Source organism: Odocoileus virginianus, chromosome 22, assembly GCF_023699985.2.
Source record: "Odocoileus virginianus isolate 20LAN1187 ecotype Illinois chromosome 22, Ovbor_1.2, whole genome shotgun sequence".
NCBI classification, from domain to species: domain Eukaryota; kingdom Metazoa; phylum Chordata; class Mammalia; order Artiodactyla; family Cervidae; genus Odocoileus; species Odocoileus virginianus.
The window spans coordinates 33,225,470-33,249,560 of record NC_069695.1 but is presented as its reverse complement, the minus strand read 5'-3'; the positions used below and the strand labels follow the sequence as shown (position 1 = coordinate 33,249,560).

Genomic DNA, 24,091 nt, shown 5'->3' with positions numbered 1-24,091 from the left:
CATTTCAATTTAATCGAGTTTTGCTTTAAGGCCCAACATATGTTCCATTTTGGTAAATGCTCTACATACACTTGTAAAAAACATGTATTCTGCGGTTGCTTTGAGCTGTGTGTTATTTATGTCAGCTAGGTTCAGTTCAGTTCAGTTGCTCAGTCGTGTCTGAATCTTTGCAACCCCATGGACTGCAGCAAGCCAGGCCTCTCTATCCATCACCAATTCCCAGTGAGTCTTTTCTTTTCCAGTGAGTCAGTTCTTCGCATCAGGTGACCAAAGTATTGGAGTTTCAGCTTCAATATCAGTCCTTCCAATGAATATTCAGGACTGATTTCCTTTAGGATGGACTGGTTGGATCTCCTTGCAGTCCAAGGGACTCTCAAGAGTCTTCTCCAACACCACAGTTCAAAAGCATCAATTCTTCAGCACTCAGTTTTATTTTATAGTCCAACTCTCACATCCATCCATGACTACTGGAAAAACCATAGCTTTGACTAGATGGACCTTTGTTGGCAAAGTAATGTCTCTGCTTTCTAATATGCTATCTAGGTTGGTCATAACTTTCCTTCCAAGAAGGAAACGTCTTTTAATTTCATGGCTACAATCACCATCTGCAGTGATTTTGGAGCCTCAAAAAATAAACTCAGCCACAGTTTCCACTGTTTCCTCATCTATTTGCCATGAAGTGATGGTACCAGATGCCATGACCTTAGTTTTCTGAATGTTAAGCTTTAAGCCAACTTTTTCACTCTCCTCTTTCACCTTCATCAAGAGGCTCTTTAGTTCTTCCTCACCCTTTCTGCCATAAAGGTGGTGTCATCTGCATATCTGAGGTTATTGATATTTCTCCCGGCAATCTTGATTCCAGCTTGTGCTTCCTCCAGCCCAGTGTTTCTCACGATGTACTCTGCATATAAGTTAAATAAGCAGGGTGACAATATACAGCCTTGACTCCTTTTCCTATTTGGAACCAGTCTATTGTTCCATGTCCAGTTCTAACTGTTGCTTCCTGACCTGCATACAGGTTTCTCAAGAGGCAGGTCAGGTGGTCTGATATTCCCATCTCTTTCAGAATTTTCCAGTCTGCTGTGATCCACATAGTCAAAGGCTTAGGCATAGTCAATAAAGCAGAAATAGATTTTTTTATTTTTCTGGAATCCTCTTCCTTTTTCGATGATCCATCGGATGTTGGCAATTTGATCTCTGGTTCCTCTGTCTTTTCTAAAACCAGCTTGAACATCTGGACGTTCACGGTTCATGTATTGCTGAAGCCTGGCTTGGAGAATTTTGAGCATTACTGTACTAGCACATGACATGAATGCAATTGTGCAGTAGTTTGAGCATTCTTTGGCATTGCCTTTCTTTGGGATTGGAATGAAAGCTGACCTTTTCCAGTCCTGTGGCCACTGCTGAGTTTTCCAGATTTGCTGGCATATTGAGTACAGCACTTTCACAGCATCATCTTTTAGGATTTGACATAACTCAACTGGATTTCCATCACTTCCTCTAGCTTTGTTTGTAGTGATCCTTCCTAAGGCCCACTTGACTTCACATTTCAGGATGTCTGGCTCTAGGTGAGTGATCACACCATGTGATTATCTGGGTTGTGAAGATCTTTTCTGTACAGTTCTTCTGTGTATTCTTTCCACCTCTTCTTAATATCTTCTGCTTCTGTTAGGTCCCTACCATTTCTGTCCTTTATTGAGCCCATCTTTGCATGAAATGTTCCCTTTGTAACTCTAATTTTCTTGAAGAGCTCTCTAGTCTTTCCCATTCTGTTGTTTTCCTCTATTTCTTTGCGTTGATCACTGAGGAAGGCTTTCTTATCTCTCCCTGCTATTCTTTGGAACTCTGCATTCAGATGCTTACATTTTTCCTTTTCTCCTTTGCTTTTCACTTCTATTCTTTTCACAGCTATTTGTAAGGCCTCCTCAGACAACCATTTTGCCTTTTTGCATTTCTTTTTCTTGGAGATGGTCTTGATCCCTGTTTCTGTGCAATGTCCAAGGAGCAAGAGTCTTTTAATTTCATGGCTACAGTCACCATCTGCAGTGATTTTGGAGCCCCCCAAAATAAAGTCTGTCACTGTTTCCACTGTTTCCCCATCTATTTGCCATGAAGTGATGGGACCAGATGCCATGATCTTAGTTTTCTGAATGTTGAGTTTTAAGCCAACTTTTTCACTCTCCTCTTTCACTTTCATCAAGGAGCTCTTTAATTCTTTGCTTTCTGCCATAAGGGTTAAGAGTGTTAATTATGTCATTCAATGTTTATATATCTTCACTAAGTTTTCTCTATGCTTGCTCTCCATTATTAAAAGAAAGGTGTTTGAATCTATCATTGTGATTACAGAAGTATCAATTTCTCCTTTTAATTTTGTGAAATTGGCGTTATGTAATTTGAGGCTTTGCTACCCAACACATACATATTGGAACTCTTATTTCTTCCTGGTGAATTGATCCTGATTTTGAAGTCTCCGTAGTATTTATCCTAAAGTCAACTTCAGCTGATATTAATATAGACACTGTAGCTTTTTTTTTATTTTCTTTCAATTAACTGGCATGGTGTAATAATCACATTCATATTAAAGTCCATGTCCTGAATTCTCACTATCTAAATTGCCTGTCAGTCTTCCTATTTTATTTCTTGTTTTCTCTTGGTTTTCTGCAATTTGGTATTGCCTCCTGCTTTTTTCCTTCTTGGCCATTTGTCATTCTTGTTGTTGAACACTAGACACTAACTCTTACCTTCCAGTTGGCAGATTGCTGCCTCCAATCAGAGATTTTTTTTAAAGTCCCTTCCAACTTTTCTATTTGTACCTCATGAGAGGGCTATTTTAATACAAGGTAGTCTGTTATAACCAGAGGCAGAAATACCACTCACACACTTTTGAAATAACATTCCTTCAGAAAATTCCAGACTCTTTTAGCTGTGCTAAAGTGAGTGAAAAATACATTTTTTTCCCAGTAGTATTGCAGAAAATCTGGCTAAGGTGATGAAAAATTCGGTTCAAGTGAGAAAAACTAAAAAGGAATCTCTTAAGTGAAACTGAAGTATTGATGTCATAGCCATCTCTTTCCATCTGGAGATTTTGCTTCTAAAGCATAATGAGTTTTAGAAAACATATAGCTAGCATATAATGCTTCTAATTCTGCAGGAATCATTGCTGAACATTGAAATAGGTATTTCTGTGATAATCCACTTCAGGCAGACCTCATAAATTAGAGATGTAGGAATTGGAGACTACACATGGCATTGTATAAGTGGTATACAATGATACTTCACACCAAACAAAAAGTTTTTGTGATTCCAGGAAGACTTTTTCAATTTACCTTTTTCCAAACCTTGCCTCTGGCTGGAGTGCTTAACCTGTCTGCCCTACTGCAAGGGTCAGTTCAAATGGAAATTCTAGAGCTCCTTGGCTTCTCTAAGCCCCTAATTCACATTTTTGGTACTGCTTTTTATGAAACTTGCATCTGTTTTACTAACATTGTACTTTTTAATAAATGTTTTCTCCCACTCGGAATTAAATCTCATTGATGGCAGAGACAGAAATGTTTTCATCTTTGTTTCCCCTGAAGTACTTTGAGTTTATAAATAGTTGTTGGCAAAATAATTATGTTGAAAAGCCTAACTATAATGAACGGCCATATGGCATTCAATGTAAATCAAAGAACAAGAATAATTCTCTCCATTTGTAGTTGTGGATAGTTCAATATACCAAAATTTAGAAGATTCATAAAAATAAAGGTGAATTATAATCACTACAATTTGGGGGGGTTGTGTTGGTGGAAATATAACCCTTTTCAGCTAAAAATGGACAGCCAATTGTTGATCATTAATTCCAACAAATTCATGCTTCATTTGTAATTAGCTATGTGTATTTGCATAAAAACAATTCAAGTAAAATCAACAAACATCATGTCTGAGTTCCTACAATGTAAGACACTGTGTTGTATATTTTGAGAACCACAAAGAAATATATTAATCCTGCCCTCAAGAGGGAATATTCTAAAAAGTTAAGACAGTAACACATTAAACATTAAAATATTGGTAAAGGAATTTTAAAAATTGCAATTGAAGAGATGTCGCCAAATAATACATAATTAATTGCTTAATGAATTGTAGCGGCAATCACTGCCTTAGGAATTGGGGGCAGGATAAGTCCTGCCTGAAAAGGAGGGGAAGCGATAGGCAGGTCCACCACTAGTGGAAGGACATTTGTATTCTGCTCAAAAAGCCTAGGTGGAGTAGGGGTGGGGCAGCGCAAATCTGACCCAGCTCTACTCACCAAGCCCTCCGCCCTCACCACAGCCTGCTTCAGACCAGAGGAGAGGCTTTTTTTTATAATTCACACAGATATATAGTAAGTGTCAAGAGGCTCTAATTGAGTGGCATTTTATAAAGATGTAAGATTTGAGCAAAAGTCCTGGAGTCTGACCATAATTTCTGTAATCCAGCTGATGAAATGTACCAAGGCTAGGTTTGGGGACAGTTAGTGTGGGGGGAGTATTTTGAGCCAGTTAAGCATATAGAGAAGATGTATACATGAACAGTCTTGTACTTGGGCTAAAAAGTATAGGGTTTATTTTATAGCTACATAGAGTCAACAAATGGGCTTTCTGGGTGGCACTAGTGATAGAGAATCCGTTGGCCAGTGCGGGAGACTTAAGAGATGCATGTTAAATCCCTGGGTCAGGAAGATCCTCTGGAGGAGGGCATGGCAACCCGCTTCATTATTCTTGCCTGGAGAATCCCATGGACAGAGGAGCCTGGCAGGCTACAGTCCTTGGGGTCACAAAGAGTCAGACATGACTGTAGGGACTTAGCATGCACGTACACAGAGTCAACAAATATTTCTGAACAGGGTACATGTGGTTGCTGTTTTATTAATATTTATCTAATGCAGTATTAAATAAACTAGACAAATGAGACACAAGAGTCATGGCATCTCATTGGGGTATCATTATAATTGTCCAGGCATGATGTGATGAGGGTCTGGTCTAGGGCAGCAGCAACAATAATAAAAGAAAAATCTAACAGAAATTCAAGGGGAAAAAAAGGCAAGATAATTGGAAGGCTAAGATAAATAGGAGGAGAAAGAATCTTATTTTATAATAAAGATATTTTAGTTATTAAATGCAATATTTCTTATTTAAATTTAATATTCCTTTTCCAATCTTGAATCCGTTTTTTTTTTTTTTTCTTGAATCAGTGGTTTTTCTGAAAGGAATTTCACTAACCCTCAAGAAAGCCTTATGCTTTGTATCTGGTTGGAAAAGTTATTTGATTCCTCAGTTCCTCAAATGTATCATCTCTAAAATGGGGGCAATAATAGTATCACCCCGAAGTATTGTTGTGAGGAGTGCAACAGCCCCTGAAACCAAGTGTTATTCTTGTTGTGGTTACTCTTATTCTCTCTTGTGTTTCTTAAACCATATAAGCCTGGGGCTGAGAAAATGGCCATAAACCTACAAAACAGGCTTCTCTAACTCTACCCCACCTGCTTTTCAGTAATTTTACCCTCTCTGTTCAAGCTACCAACTAGTTCTGGAAATTGCCAGGTACTCTCTCATTGGGTAATCAGGATATCCAATGCTCTACCTTTCTCAAGGTTTTTAATATTCTAAAATTAAATATTTAATTTAATAATTAAATATTTAAATAAATAAATATTAAATATTTAAATAAATAAATAAATTAAATAAATTAAATAAATATTTAATTTAATATTTAAATATTCTAAAATTAAACTGGCATCACCTCCAGTTTCACTGCTGCCCATCAGAGTCTCTGCCATCACTGATGCCTGTGTGTGTGGCATTGTTTCCAGTATCCAGTTCTGAGAGCTCTGAAAGGACACTGTGACTGCTGTTATCAGAGCCACTACCGGCCAGCTCCACTGTACTACGGTCCCTAGTGGTGTCACTCCTAAGACAGTACGACTTCTCCTTCACCACATGGCTGTGGACACCACAGCCACTGATGTCCGTGCTGCTGACAGCCTGTGTTCTTATTATCCCTTGGAAGTGGAGCGATTACATATTATATTTTCCCTTGGTCTTCTTTTTTCATGTCCCTCATCTTAAGGACTCAAATTTATGTCTCTAGCCAGCCTGTTGAACCTTTCACATGACAGGCAGCATTGCCATATTTGGATTTGCTTCTCTGACCTGAAATTTACCTCTTGACGCTGAACTTCCTCAAGAAGAGTTCTTCCCTGAGAATTATTTTATCCTAGAAGCCGATAGTCCAGGTTTTGGCAGCTCCACCCGCAGTAGCTTAGTCACTAAGTAGTGTCCAACTCTTGTGACCCCATGCACTATAGCCTGCCAAGCTCCTCTGTCCATGGGATTCTCCAGGCAAGAATACTGGAGTGGTTGCCATTTCCTTCTCCAGGGGATCTTCCCGACCCAGGAATTGAACCCGTATCTCCTGCATTGCAGGCAGATTCTTTTCCAACTGAGCTACAAGGGAAGCCCTTGACATCCCCAGAGGCATGTCAAAAACTTGGTGAACACTGTTGTGGAGTTAAGTTGAGGTTTCAGTTGGTTAAAAAAAAAGAAGTCATTCCACTTTAAAAAGTCCACTTTTCTAAAAAGAATCAAATTCATAAAAACATATACTAACAAGAGATGTTTCCCTATAACAGAAAGCTAGGCAATGAACAGGAAAAAGAAGGGGGAGGTGTTAGAGAAATAAAAGTACTCAACGTGATATGATTTCAATCCCCTGACAATGACTGATAGATCATAGAAATGGAATCAGATGGTTGCTTGTCTCCGAGTGCATTGCAAAAATGTTCCCTCACATAGCTTGTGAAGCAATCAACAGGACCAGAGGCTATTCTGGACTTAGTCCAAGGAAATGAAAATAGGTAAAATGAATACTGCAACATGGAAGTTAATAAACCCCTAGGGGAAAGTTATCATAATATCGAAACACACATAAGATTGGAACACAGTTCTGAGGATATTTGTGAATGATAATAGAAGTCTAAAAATATTGGAAATGTGGAATGAGTTTTTTAAAAAGTTGATTGGAATCAATGGTTGTGCACTATAATGGAAAGGTATACAGTGCTGAGAAAGAATATATGACATTATCTATCCTGAAATTCAATTCTAATAACAGAAGTCAATGTAGTCTCAAAAAATATAGTAATGGAAATCAACAACAATTCCTTTATTTAAAAATACTATCAGCTTTGATATGGGATTAGATTCTGGAGATTAAAAAGAATGAGAGAAGTCACAAGCCAATTTCAAAATGTATTTTAAAATGTAGTATCAATGAAAGATGTATTGGATTGCAGAAAGTATAGGAATTTGGGTTCTGTCTTGAATTCACAGTGCTAAGCAAGTCACTTCTCTTGTTTCCTGTCTAAAGTAGGTGTGAGAATACCTAGTTTCAAGGAACTGTTGTTCACAGAAAGTCAGATCAATCATGAAAGCACCTGCATGCTTCATGTCATTGTGTAGGTGCTCAGTAAACCTCACCTCCACTCCCTTGTTCCCTCTTCATTTCCATGACCAATGGTGTATGAGATGTTAGTTCTCCCTTCTCACTTTCTTCTGACATCTGCCAAGATGACAGTATCCCCCTTGACAGGTCAGCTCTTAAAGTCTGATGGGCCAGTGGGAAAGATGGAGGAATAGAAATGGACTTGAGAAATCTTTAGTGAATAAGACATATCATGAACTGCATCATAGGAAGTGCTTTTCACCAACTGGTAAGCATTGATTCAGCTTAGGTAGGGCACCTCTTAAATACTAAATAGGATCAGCTGCAGATTGGCCTCTTTTTTTTACATGAATTTTAAATATATATACCTTTAATATAACACTAATTTTGAAGTACAATTACAAAGAAAAAAGTGTAATACAAATATGAATAGTGCAAACATTACTTTAAGATTTTTGAAAATTTATTCTGGCCAGTAGAAAACATAGTGAACACTAAGTCAGAGATATTCAGCAAGTTTCCTTAATACATGTTTTTCATTTTATTAAAATGATAAAGGTGATTTTTTAATGTGGACCTGACCTTTTTATGAACCAAATTATCTTTTGGTCGTTCATTCTATAATAACTGGGAAAAAAGTTTTTACAGTAAGAAGTACTTGTTAAAGCAAATTAGGACACTGACATAAATAAAAAATCATTTCGATGTAAGTATTTTCTTAATTCATGATAATGAAAGTGACAAAGTTAAGGAAAAAATAAAGTAATTGCATGATTCAATCACTGTGGAAGAAAAGACTGTCATGTTCCATGGTCTAAAAAAAAAAAAATGAGTCACTATTCAAAAGGAGTACTGACTTTATAAAATAGAGATTTGAGCAAAAAAGATTTTTACAAGTTAAATCCCTTTGATTTATTTCAAGGAGTACTCATACAAAAGTCAGTTTCATCTTGATATTTATTTGTGTCCAAGAATGGCACCAGCTCTCTTTTTTTTCCAATGTATAATGGCGACAATGCTGATATCAGATGGGTAAGACCAAATGATTTCTAATTCTCTTCCAAGCCTTTCTTCTGATTCTAGCCAAACTGACATGTTCTTACTAATCTAGCATCCAGATACACCATGGGTAAACCATGGCAGCCTCCTCAGATTTGTGCCCTCAAAAGGTAGGCAGCGCCCCCATGGGTGCTACTAAAATTGTGTATGTTTAATATGAAGGGTCTGTCCAAGCTTACACAAGGATATACAAAATGAAATGAAGAGAACTCCACCTGCTATTTTTACCATGCTCAGCTTATGACATATAACTGAAGAGTAATTTTGTTTTGATCTTCCCTCCTTCTTTAAAATGTATTTGAAGCAGGGAAGTTTCCCCGGCCATTAAATTCTGTCTTCAACACCTCCCTTTACTTCTGTGTTTGCTGTTTAGAAATAGATGCCTCTAGATGCATCTTAGGTTCAAAAAACAGTCTCAAAACAAAAGTCAGATGCCCATCAGTGGTAGTTAGAAAAATTCTGAACTTGATTTAGAATTAAATTCTCTCCCATCTGCCAGTCTTAGGAGAGCTGCCTGCACCTGGAGGGCATGTGTGCTAAGTTGTTTGAGTCATATCTGACTCTGTGCGACTTTATGGACTGTAGCCCCTAGGCCTCTCTATGGAGGCAAGAATACTGGAGCAGGTTGCTGTATCCTCCTCCAGGAGATCTTCCTGACCCAGGGATCAAACCCTAGTCTCTTGTGTCTCCTGCATTGGCAGGAGGATTCTTTACCACTAGCGCCACCTGGGAAGCTCCATCTGGAGGGCAGGACACTCTTCTTCCTTGTCCAGAATACCTCTTCTACTTTTGTACCTCCTCATTAGCTATGGTTTCTAACCCCTCTTGAATTGAAATATTGGGAGTTAAAAGCAGAAAAGTAGTAGGGAAGTTTGTTACATGAATGAGAGTTGCTATAAATCTGACTTCATGCTACCTTTGTCTGGAAGATGTCTAAGCAAAGCCCTTCTCTCATGGAGGCAATGGTAACTAAATTTGGCAAGTCCCCGGCTGTTCCCTTCCAGCTCTAACTCTGCTTTATGCTTCGCCTTGAACTCCTCTTCCTCAATGCCCCACCTGGGCCCCAGTTCTCAGAAGGTCCATTCTAGAGAGAAGATTTTTCTCTGCTGGAGTCCCATTGCCTCTTATAAGCCAGCTTCTTTGCCAAGACATAAAATGGCTTCAGGTCATTCCTACATCTAATCCCTCTCTGGACCCTGGGGTTTGCCTCTTAGAACTTCTGGCAAGAGAAAGAAGTTACTTTCCGGAGACAGCAGAGACAGCTCTGCTCAGTTGCCAACCTATCTCTCTAACACATCTTGTTTGTGCTCCAATTTCCTGGGCTTAAATCAGATTCTGTCCACTCTGAGCTCAAACCCAGAGGAAGCATAGCAAGCTTTCTAAGTAATCCTTGGACATTCTCCCTTATTCTGTTTGCTTGAGGACAGGTGTGTCTCCAACCATCTTCCCTTAGAGAAAGATGTGGCTGTCAGTGCAGTGTTCCCAGAGAAACCGTCCTCAAAATACTTTCTCCTATCCTCTCTCTTAAGATTGTTACATCCTCCATGCAGGTCGGTAACCTCCAAACTGGTTTCCAAGTTTGTGAAACCAGCTCTTAATCTCCTGCTTTAATACATACACATTTTGATCCAGCACCTCACTTTGCTATGCCACATCTATTGTCTTGTGGAGCCTTGCTCAAAACTTAAATTTTAACACCCTATTACATATAAACACACCAAATTTTTAAAAAAAACATTGGATGTGGGAAAATCCACCATATTAGCATTAGAGTAATATTGTACTAGAGTATTGGAAGCTATTTAACTATATCTGAAGTATTGATGTTTCCATGTATTCATTCATTTATTCCATATCAATTGAATTATCATACACAGGCACTGTGCTAGGCTATGAAACCACAGCAATGACCAAACAGAGTTGTGTCCCTGATAGTAGATGGTACAGTTGATAAGGAAGTCATCTGTCCCCATTTTCACTTGCCCTCCTTATTTTTCAAAGAAAGATTTTATTAAGCTCTTGAAGTCTTGGTTCAACACTGAAAACACACCACTCTCTTGTATTGGCCTGTATGAGGCAATCAAGTCAACGTATATATGAGACAGCCAGTTCTTGCCCAAAAGTAACTGGAGTCTATGATAGGAGCTTGTTACCTAAAGTCCTTGCCAAGGTTTTGTGTTATTGAAACCTGAAAGTTCACTTAATCAGAAGTACTTCTTGGTGGAGCACCATGGGTCAGTAGGTGAAGCAATGGCGTGGAAAGGACTCTGAGAACATGAATTTTAATTTGGCTCTGCCACTGGCTGTGACCTTGATCAAGTCCCCAGACTTGTGTCTCAGTTTCCCTGCTGCAGGAGCGAGAATGGCCTGGTAATAAAGGTGCCTGAGTGTGGTGCTCTATTTTCTTACATCTAGAGAAGACAAGTTAGCACTCACTGTCTGTTTTTGTATTAAAACTGAGATACCAAAAAAAAAAAAAAAAGTCAAAAGATGATTCTAGATTCCTATAGTTAATGAGAAGCCATCCAAAAGTTGGGACTGAGGGTCTATAACTTCCCGATCTCTTAGCTTGGTGATATTCATGGCAGTATTAAATACGAGTTCAATTTTAGTGCTCAGTTTTCATTTCCTTTCCACTGTCTTTCACAGGAAGGTTCTGTCCTCAGTCCTTGCCATCCTTTGGTGAAAGAAATACATAAGCTGCCTCTTTTTAAAAATATTTATTTATTTTTGGCTATGCTGGGTCTTCATCGCAATGCTTGGGCTTTCTCTAGTTGCAACAAGTGGGGTTTACTCTTCATTGCAGTGCGCAGGCTTCTCATTGCACTGGCTTCTCTTGCTCCTGATCACAGACTCCAGGTTTGCAGGCTTCAGTAGCAGCAGCAGATGGGCTCAGTAGTTGTGACCCCCTGGCTCTAGAGTGCAGGCTCAGTAGCTACGGCACACTGGCTTAGCAGCTTCGTGGCATGTGGAATATTCCCATATGAGGAATCAAACTCATGTCCCCAACACGGGCAGGCTGATTCTCATCTACTGCACCACCAGGGAAGTTCTAAGCTGCCTCTTGAAGTCATAGTTTAAGGATGATACAAGCGAAGGGAAACAAACATGAACTACAGCCTCGCTGAAAGCCAGACATGGCTGAGCGCCAAGTATGTAAAACAATATGGTGGATCAGGGCTCACGGTTGTTAAGCCAATATGCACCAGGTGCTTTATGTGGATTTCTTTAAATTATGAAAGCAACATCTATAGGGTAACAAACAGCCATTTTACAGGTAATAAAACTATCATCCAGAGTTGCTGCAACATCTTTTTCAAGATCACATAGTAAGTGGAGGAAGCAGAAGTTTTACCCAAACCTTGTAACTCCAGAGTCCATAGTCTTAACCACTAACTTACTCTGCCTTCCAAAGATGATTAAGATTAGATAGAACCTTTTGTGAAGAGGTTTACGGATGAGTGGAGGAGAAAGACTCATAAATAACTGCTACCAAAGTACAGAGAAACGTGCAACTAAATTTGTTCAGAGCTGAAACAAATGGGTGCATGAGAGAGCCTTGCAAGAGAGACAATATCTGAACTTGAAGAAAGCAAATGAGGGATTAGAAGTAGAGATTCTAGGGGCTTCCCTGGTGGCTCAGTGGTGAAGAATCCGCCTGCCAATGCAGGAGACATGGGTTCAATCCCTGTTCTAGGACGATCTCACATGCTGCAGAGCAACTAAGCCCATGTGCCACAACTATTGAGCCTGAGCTCCCCAACAAGAGAAGTCATCATAGTGAGAAGCCCGCACACCGCAACTACAGAGGAACCCCCACATGTCGCAACGAGAAAAGTCTGCACGGCAATGAACACCCAGCACAGCCAGAAATTAAACAAATAAACATTTTTAAAAAGAAGTAGAGATTCCAGAACCAACACCATGGGTCTAGCATACTGTTGCAACTGTAAGATGTGTTAGGAAGGAACACTGCGTAGTAGAGTGTGGCTTGAGCACAGTACAACCGCCTCCTTCCCTCACAGATGGCCATCCACCCTTATACCCTGCAGTAGCAGCACCAAACCCGAATGTAGACCTGAGACTTCTCACTAAGTTGACCCTTCAGTTCCAAGCCCATGGGGTGGGGAAAATCTACAACTGCCAAGATATTGCCAACTCAAGCACTGAGAACAAACCCAAGCAACCAGTTTAATACAGCTCCTTTGTGCTCTAAGTAGAAAATTCTGAGATCACCTTAGTTAATCAATAGATGAGTGAATTTTTTAACTCGGCCTGATTGTGAAACCAATCACAGACCGATGGTAGTTTTCATGACAATGGCCTTTCAGGACAATGTCACCAGCATCCAAGTTAATCTCACACGCCATGTTAACACCAACATATAGGCAATACAAATAAGAAGTGTATTTCTGAATTGGGTTTGAATAATGCTATTGAAGATCTGGCAGTGAAAGTGGATAAGTAGCAAGAATGAGAGTGCAAGCAAACATGATAGAAAAAGAGACAGTCTCATTCAAAAACATTTCTCAAGGGAATTTTCCTGGTGGTCCAGTGGTTAACAATTGGCCTTCCAATGCAGGCAACTCGGGGTTTGATCTCCAGTTGGGAAACTAAGATTCCCACAAAAATGTGGGGCAGCTAAGCCCGTGAGCCGCAACCAGAAAAAGCTCGTGAGCCACAAGGAGGACCTAGTGCAGCCAAAAAAGCATTTTTTTTTTCCTCAAGAAATGAAGGCTCAGATCTAGGCTAGAAATCAAGTATGTTGCCCTTTATTGGATGTGGTTTTAATATTTTAAATAGAGTATTATGGAAGCTTAATAACAAGAGGGAAGAAAACTGATTTTTTTCTTCTTTATAATGGTACCTGTCAGTTTCTGCCTCAGGAGTCTTCCACTTTGGGCTGTTTTGTTGTTTGTGTGTATGTGTGGTTTTTTTTTTTTTTTTTTTTCCTGTAACAATTCAATTTACCAGGGTTTCCCTGGTAGCTCAGCTGGTAAAGAATCCCCCTGCAATTCAGGAGACTCTGTTTTGATTCCTGGGTCAGGAAGAATCTCTGGAGAAGGGCTAGGCTACTCACTCCAGTATTCATGGCCTTCCCTGGTGGTTCAGGCAGTAAAGAATCATGCCTGCAATGTGAGAGATCTGGGTTCAATCCCTGGGTTGGGAAGATCCCCAGGAGGAGGGCATGGCAACCTATTCCAATAGTCTAGCCTGGAGAATCCCCATGGACAGAGAAGCCTGGCAGGCTACAAGTCCATGGGATTGCAAAGAGTCAGACACTACTGAACGACTAAGCACATAATAATTAATGGGGATAGTTAAAATAGGATTTAAATCAGAATACATTCTGAACTGTTCCACAGTTGAGCATCTATTTGTTTTAAGTCCAGACCATGTACATACACAGAAGAAAATCTAATTAATTTTGTTTCTACATAGGAAATCCATAGAATCCTATAAGGGTTTTTGTGTAGTGTTGGGGTAGTGACAATGTAAAATGTTTGCCTCATGATGAGTCACACTTAGAGTAAAATAGAGAAAGATTTAGATTTTCTTATCCCTAGACTTACTCTCCAACTCCTGGTGTTTTATTCAGTGCTACTAGATAGGCACCGGTCAGTGTGAACTTAGAAAGATTTTACATAGAGTTTTTAAAGTATATTATACATTTTATATAGGACATTAAAATATATTTCCTCATAAGTATTATTGCTGTTTCTCAGGCCTAATAGACAAAACAATCAAAAACTTTCTGAAGAAGATTGAGTCACTGGGAAGAAAAAATCAACAGGAATAGTCAAACTATTAACTTTGTAAAATATAATATTGGATTCTGAAAGGGAAAAGGATTAAATTCCTGGATAAAAAATCCAGGTCCATATTAAAGAGGATTGTGATAATAAAAATAATGTCTACAAGTAATCATTTTGCATCTGTTATTTCTCAATGCTGAATATTTTACACTCAAACTAGGAGTCACTGTTATTTTACACTTGAAGAAACCATGGCTTTGAGAGGTTCAGTACTTCATACAAGTTCTTGTAGCTAATAAGTAGCACAAGAGACTGAAACTCAAATATACAAATGCTAAAGACTGTACTTCGGTACTGTGTTTTACTATATAAACATTAAATGGTAGATTTAATCTCTAGGAATGTAAACTCAGAAATTCAGTTTTTGCCAATGGCTTCCCAACACTGGATTTTAATGCTCTCACAAAATACTTAATTCTCAGCTCTATTCTTTATCTTCATCTCAGACATGCTTATCCCTCTAACCAACTCTAGCCTTAGTTCAGAGGCATGCAAAGGACTGAGAGCTACAGACTCATTCAGCATCATACTCATGCTTTCTGTTTACATCCTATGCCTATTATTCAGACCTTTTGAATGGCTCCTAATCTGTTGTTGTTGGGGGTTTTTGACCTGGACTCATGACCCCATGCTGCCAAAAACTTCTTTTTCACCCCCTGACCTTGTGTGTTCCGGAATCCTAACCTCAGTTTCTGATCGCTAATGCCTATCTCCCTGGTTTCTGGTCCTCTTACTTGCAAATCTCTCCCTCAGCTGACCTCTCTGGAATTAATCAACAATCCACCTGCCAGTACCTTTTGTGCTTACCCAAACTCCCAGTCCTGGCCCCTCTGGCTTTATCTCTGGTCCATTGTCTCCTCAACCCTATTAGAACATGCTTTGAAGAAATGGTCTAATTTTCAAAGAAGCAAAATCAGTTCAAAGCTTTACAAAACATGAGCCTTGAAAAATAGCGTTCACTACGAAATCCCAATACTAAAGATATTGACATGCTGATCACATGCCAACAGACCATGGCACCAGTTATGACTCGAAAGAGAACAGTAAGCAGGAGTATAGAAATCAACGAGCCACTTGGATGGCATGTATTTTCAAATTCATAAGGGTCTCTGACTAGCTTATCGCTTCTAAATTACCATCTTCTGGAAAGCAGACACTTCATTCCAATTTGGATCCCACACAACATGCAATATAATGTCTGACAGCAGTTAGTCCTCATACATATATATTGAATTAACTAATTGATTGACTAATGCTTAATGAATTGACTGCAAATAGTCTTTTGATCTCTTGGTCCCTTAAGAAGATCTTTGGCACTTTGACTAGCAGGGCATGTCTATAACCATCTATATCAATTTACCTTGCCTGTGCTGTCAGGATTCGAGAAGCCAACAAAGGACTGAAATCCATTTTGTGTTCTGGAATGCATCTTCACTTCCTGAAAAGAAATGAAAATTAAATAATAAAGTCAGGCAAAGAGAATAACATACTAGTCCAAGTTGTTCAGGCCTCTCTCTCTCTCACACACACACACACACACACACACACAGTCTTTCAAGGTATATCTATATCTGGACAGAGGAAAGTAAATGACAACTCAGGACAAAATTAAAAGAGAACAAAACGTTCAACTACTGACATACATTTGGGGACAAACGGAAAGTAGCATTGGGATTTTGAAAATGATGGGGGTGGCCCCGAGGGTTTTAAAATGGACCGCTTTCCCTTCTGCTTGAACTAAGAGCCCAGAGGCTGTGTCCCATCCTGAGTGCTCCCCACATGTTCTCATGGGTGAGGTGGGCCTCTAAGAGGAGGGGACTTAAAAGAAGACTTTGTATTGTTTGTGGAGCTTTTCAAGCAGAGCAAGGGTGGAATTCCATCTGTTCAGTTCGGTTCAGTGAGCCGGTTCACTTTTAATGGTTCACTGGGTTGTGACACCTGGTAGAAATTACAACCAATGTTTGCAAAAAACCTTTCTGTGATCCTTTATGAAACTGTGTAGCATCTGGGAAAGTTTCCTTTAAAGTTTTCAGCTCTTTGTGTTTCTAATCTGTTCTAATCATTTCTCTCCTGGTGGGGGTAAAAAAAAAAAAATATCATTAGAAAATGGCCACTGAAAAAAGGAGTGTATTTGCTGAGCTTTGCTTTGTGCACTGGCTTCATTTGTGCCTGATTTCAGACAAACACAGGAAGTTACCAGGCTTTCACTCAAGGTTTGCATTCACCTAACCATGTGAGTTTTACACACAGCAAGAGCTGTGAATGGCTAACAGTCTTTGCAGCAGCCTAGCAGATATTTTACCTTGAGGAACAGGTAGAATTCCACTCTGCTCGCTTGAATGACTCGCTGAACAATACCAAGTTATTAAGTTTTTCAGCAGTGAGAAGGTGATGGGGGAGGGAGCTCCATCTGATATCTGCTCAGTGGCGTCTTAGAAAAAGCCCATGTGCTTGCATGGACCTCTGCAGGAGGCCAAGTACTGATCAGCAATGATTATGGTCTCGGTCAGATCATCATTTTCACTGACCTAGAGGACAAGAAATAAGGCACAATGATATGACGAGGTAAAGTGATGGATGGCTATTTGCAGTATGTTCTTTCACACAGCGCATTGGGCGGGATGAAGAAGAAACCCTGAAAGTTCAACAAATAAAAGGATATTCCCACTACACTTTGGGAAGCCACATCAAAGCAGACAGACCTTTTTCTCACAAGGTGAAAGAGGCATGCAACCTACTGGGAGGAAAAAAGAGAAAGAGAGAGGAATGCTTGAGGGGTATTTCCACTGCAAGCACTGGGGATCTGAAAAGAATGTAAAAGCAAATTGGCCACATCAGGCACCAAGTCCGGCTGATTATGCCTTCATCATCAAATGCTGCGTTGAATGTTTTTGTCTGATTGTGCATTGTACTTTTCAGTTCACTCCAGCATTTCCATCTGACCATTGCTCAGGAAAGTGGTGGCAGGGTGGGGGTGGGTGGGGAGTGTGTAAAGCAAAATGGACTAGCCATCTTGGGTCTCAACAATAAAGAGCTTCTCATTGTAAATATTTCATCAAATAAAAGGATCCAGTTTTGTTTTTTGCTTTTGGGTTTTTTTTTTTTTAATCAACAAATGCCATTCAAAAATAGGGAACTCATTTCAGTGATACTTTCACCATTTTTTTACTTCCTATACATCTCTGGGGTTGCTGTATTTATTCTGCAGCTTAATTTACTATATTACTCATCCTAAGACCGGCCACCATCTCTACCTGCTGGGTTCACAGTGCTGTGGTCTTTCCTCACCATCATTTCTGGTATCATCATTGCCACATCAAAACAGATAGGGCAGGAAAATGTTGACAGAAACAATCTAATGGGCATTTTGCTTTTCTAAGTTCTCCTCATGTTTCTTATGAAAGCCCTTCCTCTAGACTTTTTGGGGGTTGATTGTTGGATGTTTTCGTCTTGGCTGTGTCCGCATGCATTTGACTGGTTCTAACTCTCTTAACTGTCCTCGTCTTCTAACAAAAGTGACTGGATGGCTTATTTTCAGCATGTGGGCAGAAGGTGGATGAACAGCAAGATCTCTAATAGTATTTAGAGCAATAGTTCAGCTCCTTTTCTCTTTACTAATCTTCCTTTCCAAATCTTCTCATTTCCAACAGTGAACTTCTCCAGCAAATTAGTTTTAATCAGGGGAAAACTGGGTGACCTAGGAAGGAGCTAAGAGGTCAACTCTGTTTACACATCCACGCTTCTTTTAGGAGAAAACAGTGTTGTAAAATGCTTTGCATGTTAATCACCTCAACAAAGAGTCAGTACCAAAAACCCTCTATAATTAGCACTGAATTTTTATGAAAGTCTATAACAAAAGAAAATGCTTCTCTCTCTCTCTGGAAATGAATATGAAAGTAAAAAGAGAAAACTGAAACATATTAATTTTTAAGAAACAAAAAGCTTCTGAGTCTCTGGAACGCACAAATCAGCCATTTGTGTGTCTGTGGGTTAAATCTTTGTTTGAAACTGCTTCTGAAGTGAACCTGGGTGGCATTTAGAAATCGCAGCATGATTAAAGATTGCTGGCATGCTTTACAAAAAGGGAAGAAGAAAAAGAGGAAGGTCAGGCCTCACTAACTTGTTGGAATTTCTGGAAGACACAACTGACCGTGAAGACAGGAGAAGAGAATGGACACTCTATTCTTTCCCCGTTTTTAAAAGAAAGCTTTTCACAGTGGACTCTGTTTGACACTATGAAACGTCTTCAAACAGGTAAATTCATTAGGATGTGGGGAAGAGTTTAGAAAATGTCCGATTATTTCCCCATAAAATGGGCCCTAAAGGTTGTCAGACTGAGTGAAGTAAGTCAGACAAAGAAGCAGAAACATCATATGACATCTCTTATAGGTGGAACCTAAAAAGACATGATATAAATGAACTTATTTACAAGACAGGAACTCATAGTTGCCGGGGGAAGGGATAGTTAGGGAGTTTGGGATAGACACGTGCACGTTGCTATATTTACAGTGGATAACCAACAAGGACCTACTGGATAGCACAGGGAACTCTGCTCAATGTTATGTGGCAGCCTGGATGGGACGGGAGTCTGGGGGAGAATGGATACATGTATAGGTATGGCTGAGTCCCTTCGCTGTTCACCTGAAACTATTAACAGCATTGTTAATCAGCTATGTTGTTATTGTTGTTTAGTCATTAAGTCATGTCCAACTTTTTGTGACCCCTCCGTTCATGGGATTCTCCAGGCAAGAATATTGGGTTGCCATGCCCTTCTCCAGTGGATCTTATAAAAAGTTTAATAAAAAATTTTAAAATGGGCCCATTTGTTCATTCAAAAGGCAACTTATGTAAAAACATATGTAAAAACCGCTAAAACAGAGAAAGGAAATTGGCACTTATTGGACACCGCTTGTGTTCCAGGCATGTCACACGCTTGCTCTCACTGAATCTTCACTCAACCCTGCGAGGGAGGTACGACTGTCCTCATTTACTACATGAGCAGGTTGATGCTCCATGAGATTAAGTAGATCGCCTCGAGTCACCCAGTTGGTAAGTGAGTGGGAGAATGGGGATTCAAACCCGCTGCTAGCTGGCACCACACTTGCCTCCACCCTACACGGACGCCTGGGCAAACTGATGTTGGTGTCTCTGGCCCTTGAATCCTCCACCTCCCTTCTCCACGGAAGGGGCCTCCGCCAGCCTCTCCCTGATCCCTACTGAGCTGATCCTGGATTTCTTCATTCACAGTAAGATCCCAACGCTCTAGTATCACATGGAAGGTATTTGAATCTCCGCTCTCCACCCTCCCATGTTTTCACCCTGAAACCGAAGGCATTTTGTCTCTAAAAGGAAATGCAGGAGTCTGCAGGCAGTGACAAAAAGAGAGGCTTTCTGACTCCTTGTGACCTGCTCCTGGCTCAGTATGAGGCTTCCCTTCCTCCTGAATACCTTTGCATATGTCTGTGCGATGCTCCGTGCCGAGTTCAGCAACATCTTTTGGCTAACTAGCTGACATTTTGGTGCTTAATAAAAATGGACAGAGCCTGAGGAGGTCAGTTACAATAAGGGTACTGAGCTAGAACCTCACCGAGAAGGAAGAGGAAAAACAAAAGAATAAAGTGGTAGAACTGAAGGGAAAGTGTAACAGGTATGCTTCGGTAATGATTATGTTAGTTCCTATCATAAGCATTGTCCCTACAGCCAGGGAAGGCTTTTTTTTTTTTCCCCCTGGGAGGCCTTTTAATATTTTAAAGGTTCATACCCCTCAGCTAGTAAATTTTAGACACATTTATACACATACATATATGTACTCATATACACACATCTCTAAAAAAGGAATCATGAGTTCACTATTTATAAACTTCTGAAAAGCTGAAGCAAATTAATGGATGAAAAGTTCATTTTTTAATAATCATCCACTGAGACTTTTTTTGACATCCTGGAGTATCACAAAATCAAAGTACCTTATGCCCCAGTTCTAGAAGTATTTAGGCCTTCAGAGAATAAATGCCCTGAGGATTTTACCAGAGGATTTGCTGGAAAGGGAGAGTCACTTCCTGTGGATCTCCAGGAAGTCCATTAATGATCCCCACCATCATCAACAGGGATTCCCAGGGACATTCAACACAGCAAGGTTAACCTTTGTCTTTCATGCTCCAACGTGACGTTTGGCCATGATTGTGAGATCGTCCTCAGGGAATGTGAGTGAGAAATTAAAATGTTACCAAGAGTCATTTTCTTACACTCCACCTTAGTATTCCTCACACATTTTGCTTCAGCAGACTTTTACACTCTTAAAAAAGTATTAAGTACTCCAAAGAGATTTTAGTTACATGGCTTATACCTATTAATAATTAGAAATGAAAAAGCAGACACTTAAAAATATATGTCAATTCATTAAAAAAGATAAGCCTGCTACATGTTAGAAGAAATCACAATTTAGGAGAAGTAATTGTAGTATCAAAATCAAACAAAAATTAGTGAGAATTGTGGTATTTTTGTATATGTTTGCAAATCATGTTAATGTCTGGCTTAATAGCTGACAACCAGACTCATGACTGTTTCTGCATTCAACTTGCTGTAATGTGTTGCTCTGATAGGAACATATGAAAATCCAGACCTACACAGACACATAATTTAAAAAGAGAGGGCTTTTTTGTGGCCATTTCAATATTCTTTCTTTAAAATAATTTTGTTCATTTATTTTCATTTTTAACTGTGCTGGATCTTCATTGCTGCACAGGCTTTTCTCTAGTCTCCGGGCACCAGCTTCTCATTGTTGGTAGCTTCTCTTGTCGTGGAATAAAGGCTGTAGGGTGTGCAGGCTGTAGTAATTGAGGCATTTGTGCTCAGTAGTTGTGGGTCCCTGGCTTCAGAGAACGGGCTCAATAGCTGTGGCACATGGGTCCCAGTTACTCCACAGCATGTGGGATCTTCCTGGTTTAGGGATCGAACCTGTGTCTCCTGCATTGGCAGGCAGATTCTTTATCACTGAGCCACCAGGGAAGCCCTGAATATTCTTTTTTGATATTACATCAAAACTCAACAAATGATAGTTCCCTGTAATCAGTTGCAGTATATGAAGTTATACTGATTAACTTTTGTATTCTATTACATTGAAATCCATTGGCCAGCCTCAAATTTTTCATGAATCTTTTACCCATGTATGATTTTGTATCATAAAATATTAGTATTGGGTAAATATTGCCTCACTGAATTATACAAAGTTTCTAAATGTTGACACATATCATTATACAATATTTTAAAAAATACTATCCATGAATAATACAATCAATTGCATTAGGTAAGTGCTTAAATTAAATTTATAATGGTCAATGCAGGTTTTCCAAAATTCTATTTTTCACTGGAAAGCTCAAATTTCACCCTTGGCAATAAATAGTCAGTTGTTTTTCTTGAAGTGACAGGTTTATGTTGTTAATTGTCTAGAGAATTTTTGCTATATATCCAAGTCTGAAAATACCTGTCAGTCATTCTGTCAAATCAAATCATGTTTCATGAAAAAGAAAAGGCTAGTTTAGCTTGCAATACAAACAGTTGCACAAGAATGTTTCCTTAAGACAACCACTATACTTTGGTATACAGGAGAAATTCCCATTTTGTCATATATATTATCTTTGATATGTATGCAAGGTTAAGATGTAGTACAATTAATTTTTTATTGCTTCATCAAATATTGTAAGTGAAACTGACAATACTTTTAAACTGGAAGTACATGGCATTTAAGAATATAATAACTGAGACTTCCCTGGCAGTCCAGTGGTTAAGACTCCACACTTCCAGTGCAAGGGGCACAGGTTTGATCCCTGGTCAGGGAACTAAGATCCTACAAGCCACATGTGGTGTGGCAAAAATAAATAAATAAATAAAAAGAGTATAATAATTGCTAGTTCAGTTTGATGTCACTGCCTTGGTTCAAAACACCGACAAGTTTACCCACATTGCTTTTCCACCATCAGTACAAATATTAACACAGAAAAATGCAGATAACATTTTTTTATTATTATAAAATTAGTTTTGACCTCATGAGCTTTCTGAAAGGTCTTCAGCACTCTCATGCATCTATGAATCACATTTTAAGAACTGCTACTCTACATAGTTAATCTCTTGTGCTTACAACTATGAAAAACTTGAGGACCTTGAAGGTATTAGAAACTCTGCATCCTTGCCTTCAAGTCTTCTCTGATGGTTTACCTGTGACGGTGTTATAAATTATGAATAACTGTATGAGTTTGTCATGAAAGTTCTTCATGGTGAGTGTGTTTCAGTTAGTGCTTTGTCTGCTGGCTATTTTAACTCACCTGATTTTGGGCTCTGTATTTAATGATTATTCAATTCAAAAATTTTCCCTCCTTCTCTTAAGTCATGCAGGTTGGATTGTTGAACAATTCCAGAGCAGATGTATTTTTTTTCATCTTCAAATCCTAGCATACTATACTTTGGAAGTGTTCAGGGAAGGTTTGATGAGTTGAAGGATGACAGGGCAGTTGTCTCCCAGGGTGATATGGGTTTTATTGTTGTTTCTTTAGGGGAAGTAGTGGATGGTGATATGGAAATTATCTAAGGCAGGATCAGTTTTGGACACTGTCACTCACTTTTTTTTGGTCATCTTTATTTTTCTCTTAAAAAACTCAATGCTGCATTCATGTTGTTGCGCTTACAGGCTGTCTGAATGTACCTGTCTAGTTACTTGTCTTTTAGCATACCAGAATTCAAGAATGACTTTCCTTTGAATTACTAGGGAATTGTGTAATGACTTACTTTCTCTTACCAGGTGATATAGTACCTTCATATTTCCTAAGATTCGGTGTGAGTTTTTAGTGAACTAACTGAGGAAAGTCATGTAATCAAACTGGTTTGAATTCCCCAACTATATCCTTGAAAAGAGTGTTCCTCTAACTAATATTGTTTTACTTTGTTTCTGGCAAAAACTAATATATCAACCAACATATATCCATTATACTATGTTTTGCAAACTATTTCACGCACATTTGCATTTTCTTTCATAATAATGAAAGATAATCTATATAAGGGTTTCCAAGGTGGCACTAGTGGTAAAGAACCCACCTGCCAGTGTAGGAATCATAAGAGACTCAGGTTCAAACCCTGGGTCAGGAAGATCTTCTGGAGGAGGGCATGGCAACCCACTGCAGTTTTCTTGCCTGGAGAATCCCATGGACAGAGGAGCCTGGCAGTCCATGGTTCATGGGGTCGTAAAGAGTCAGACATAGCAAGCAACTTAGCATATGCACAGGCTGGAAAATCAATACACATAGTCCTGTTTGATGTTAACAAAAACTCTATGAAGCAAGTATTAAAATCACTCCCAACTTACAGATGAGGAAACTGAGGCTCATTGGGATAAATAACTTGGTTTTATGGCTAGTAAATTACAGAGGTAGAACTCGAGCCTGATTTTCTGACTCCAAAGCTTCAGAGTCCTTTCCACTAAAGCATACTCCTGGAAATTTAATTTTAAGTTATTCTTATTGAAAATACTCCAAAGTTTTTTATCAGAAGTTTGCTTGAAAACACTGTGGTTTTGGATTTTCTTTTTTTGGAAAGCTTACGAAAAGATTAAGAGTCTTAAGACTGATGCTATTTTTTAAAAGTCTCAGAGCTGAGAAAGAATATTATCAAACCCTGAAGTATTTGGTTAGGATGACAATCCTGTAGTATTAGTAAAAGTATTTGGCTAATGCCTTTAATAAACTTAATACTTATATAGGTGTTAGGGTTTT

The 24,091-nt window shown here is 39.1% G+C and overlaps 1 long non-coding RNA gene across 1 annotated transcript; it reads right to left on the bottom strand.

The window, feature by feature from the left end:
- Positions 1-7,434: 7,434 nt before the first annotated feature.
- Positions 7,435-16,119, bottom strand: LOC110136290 (uncharacterized). Its single transcript, XR_011482810.1, has 3 exons — positions 15,977-16,119; positions 15,694-15,771; positions 7,435-7,620 (listed from the first exon to the last, which is right to left on the bottom strand). It is a non-coding gene; the product is annotated as an uncharacterized lncRNA (long non-coding RNA).
- Positions 16,120-24,091: the final 7,972 nt, after the last annotated feature.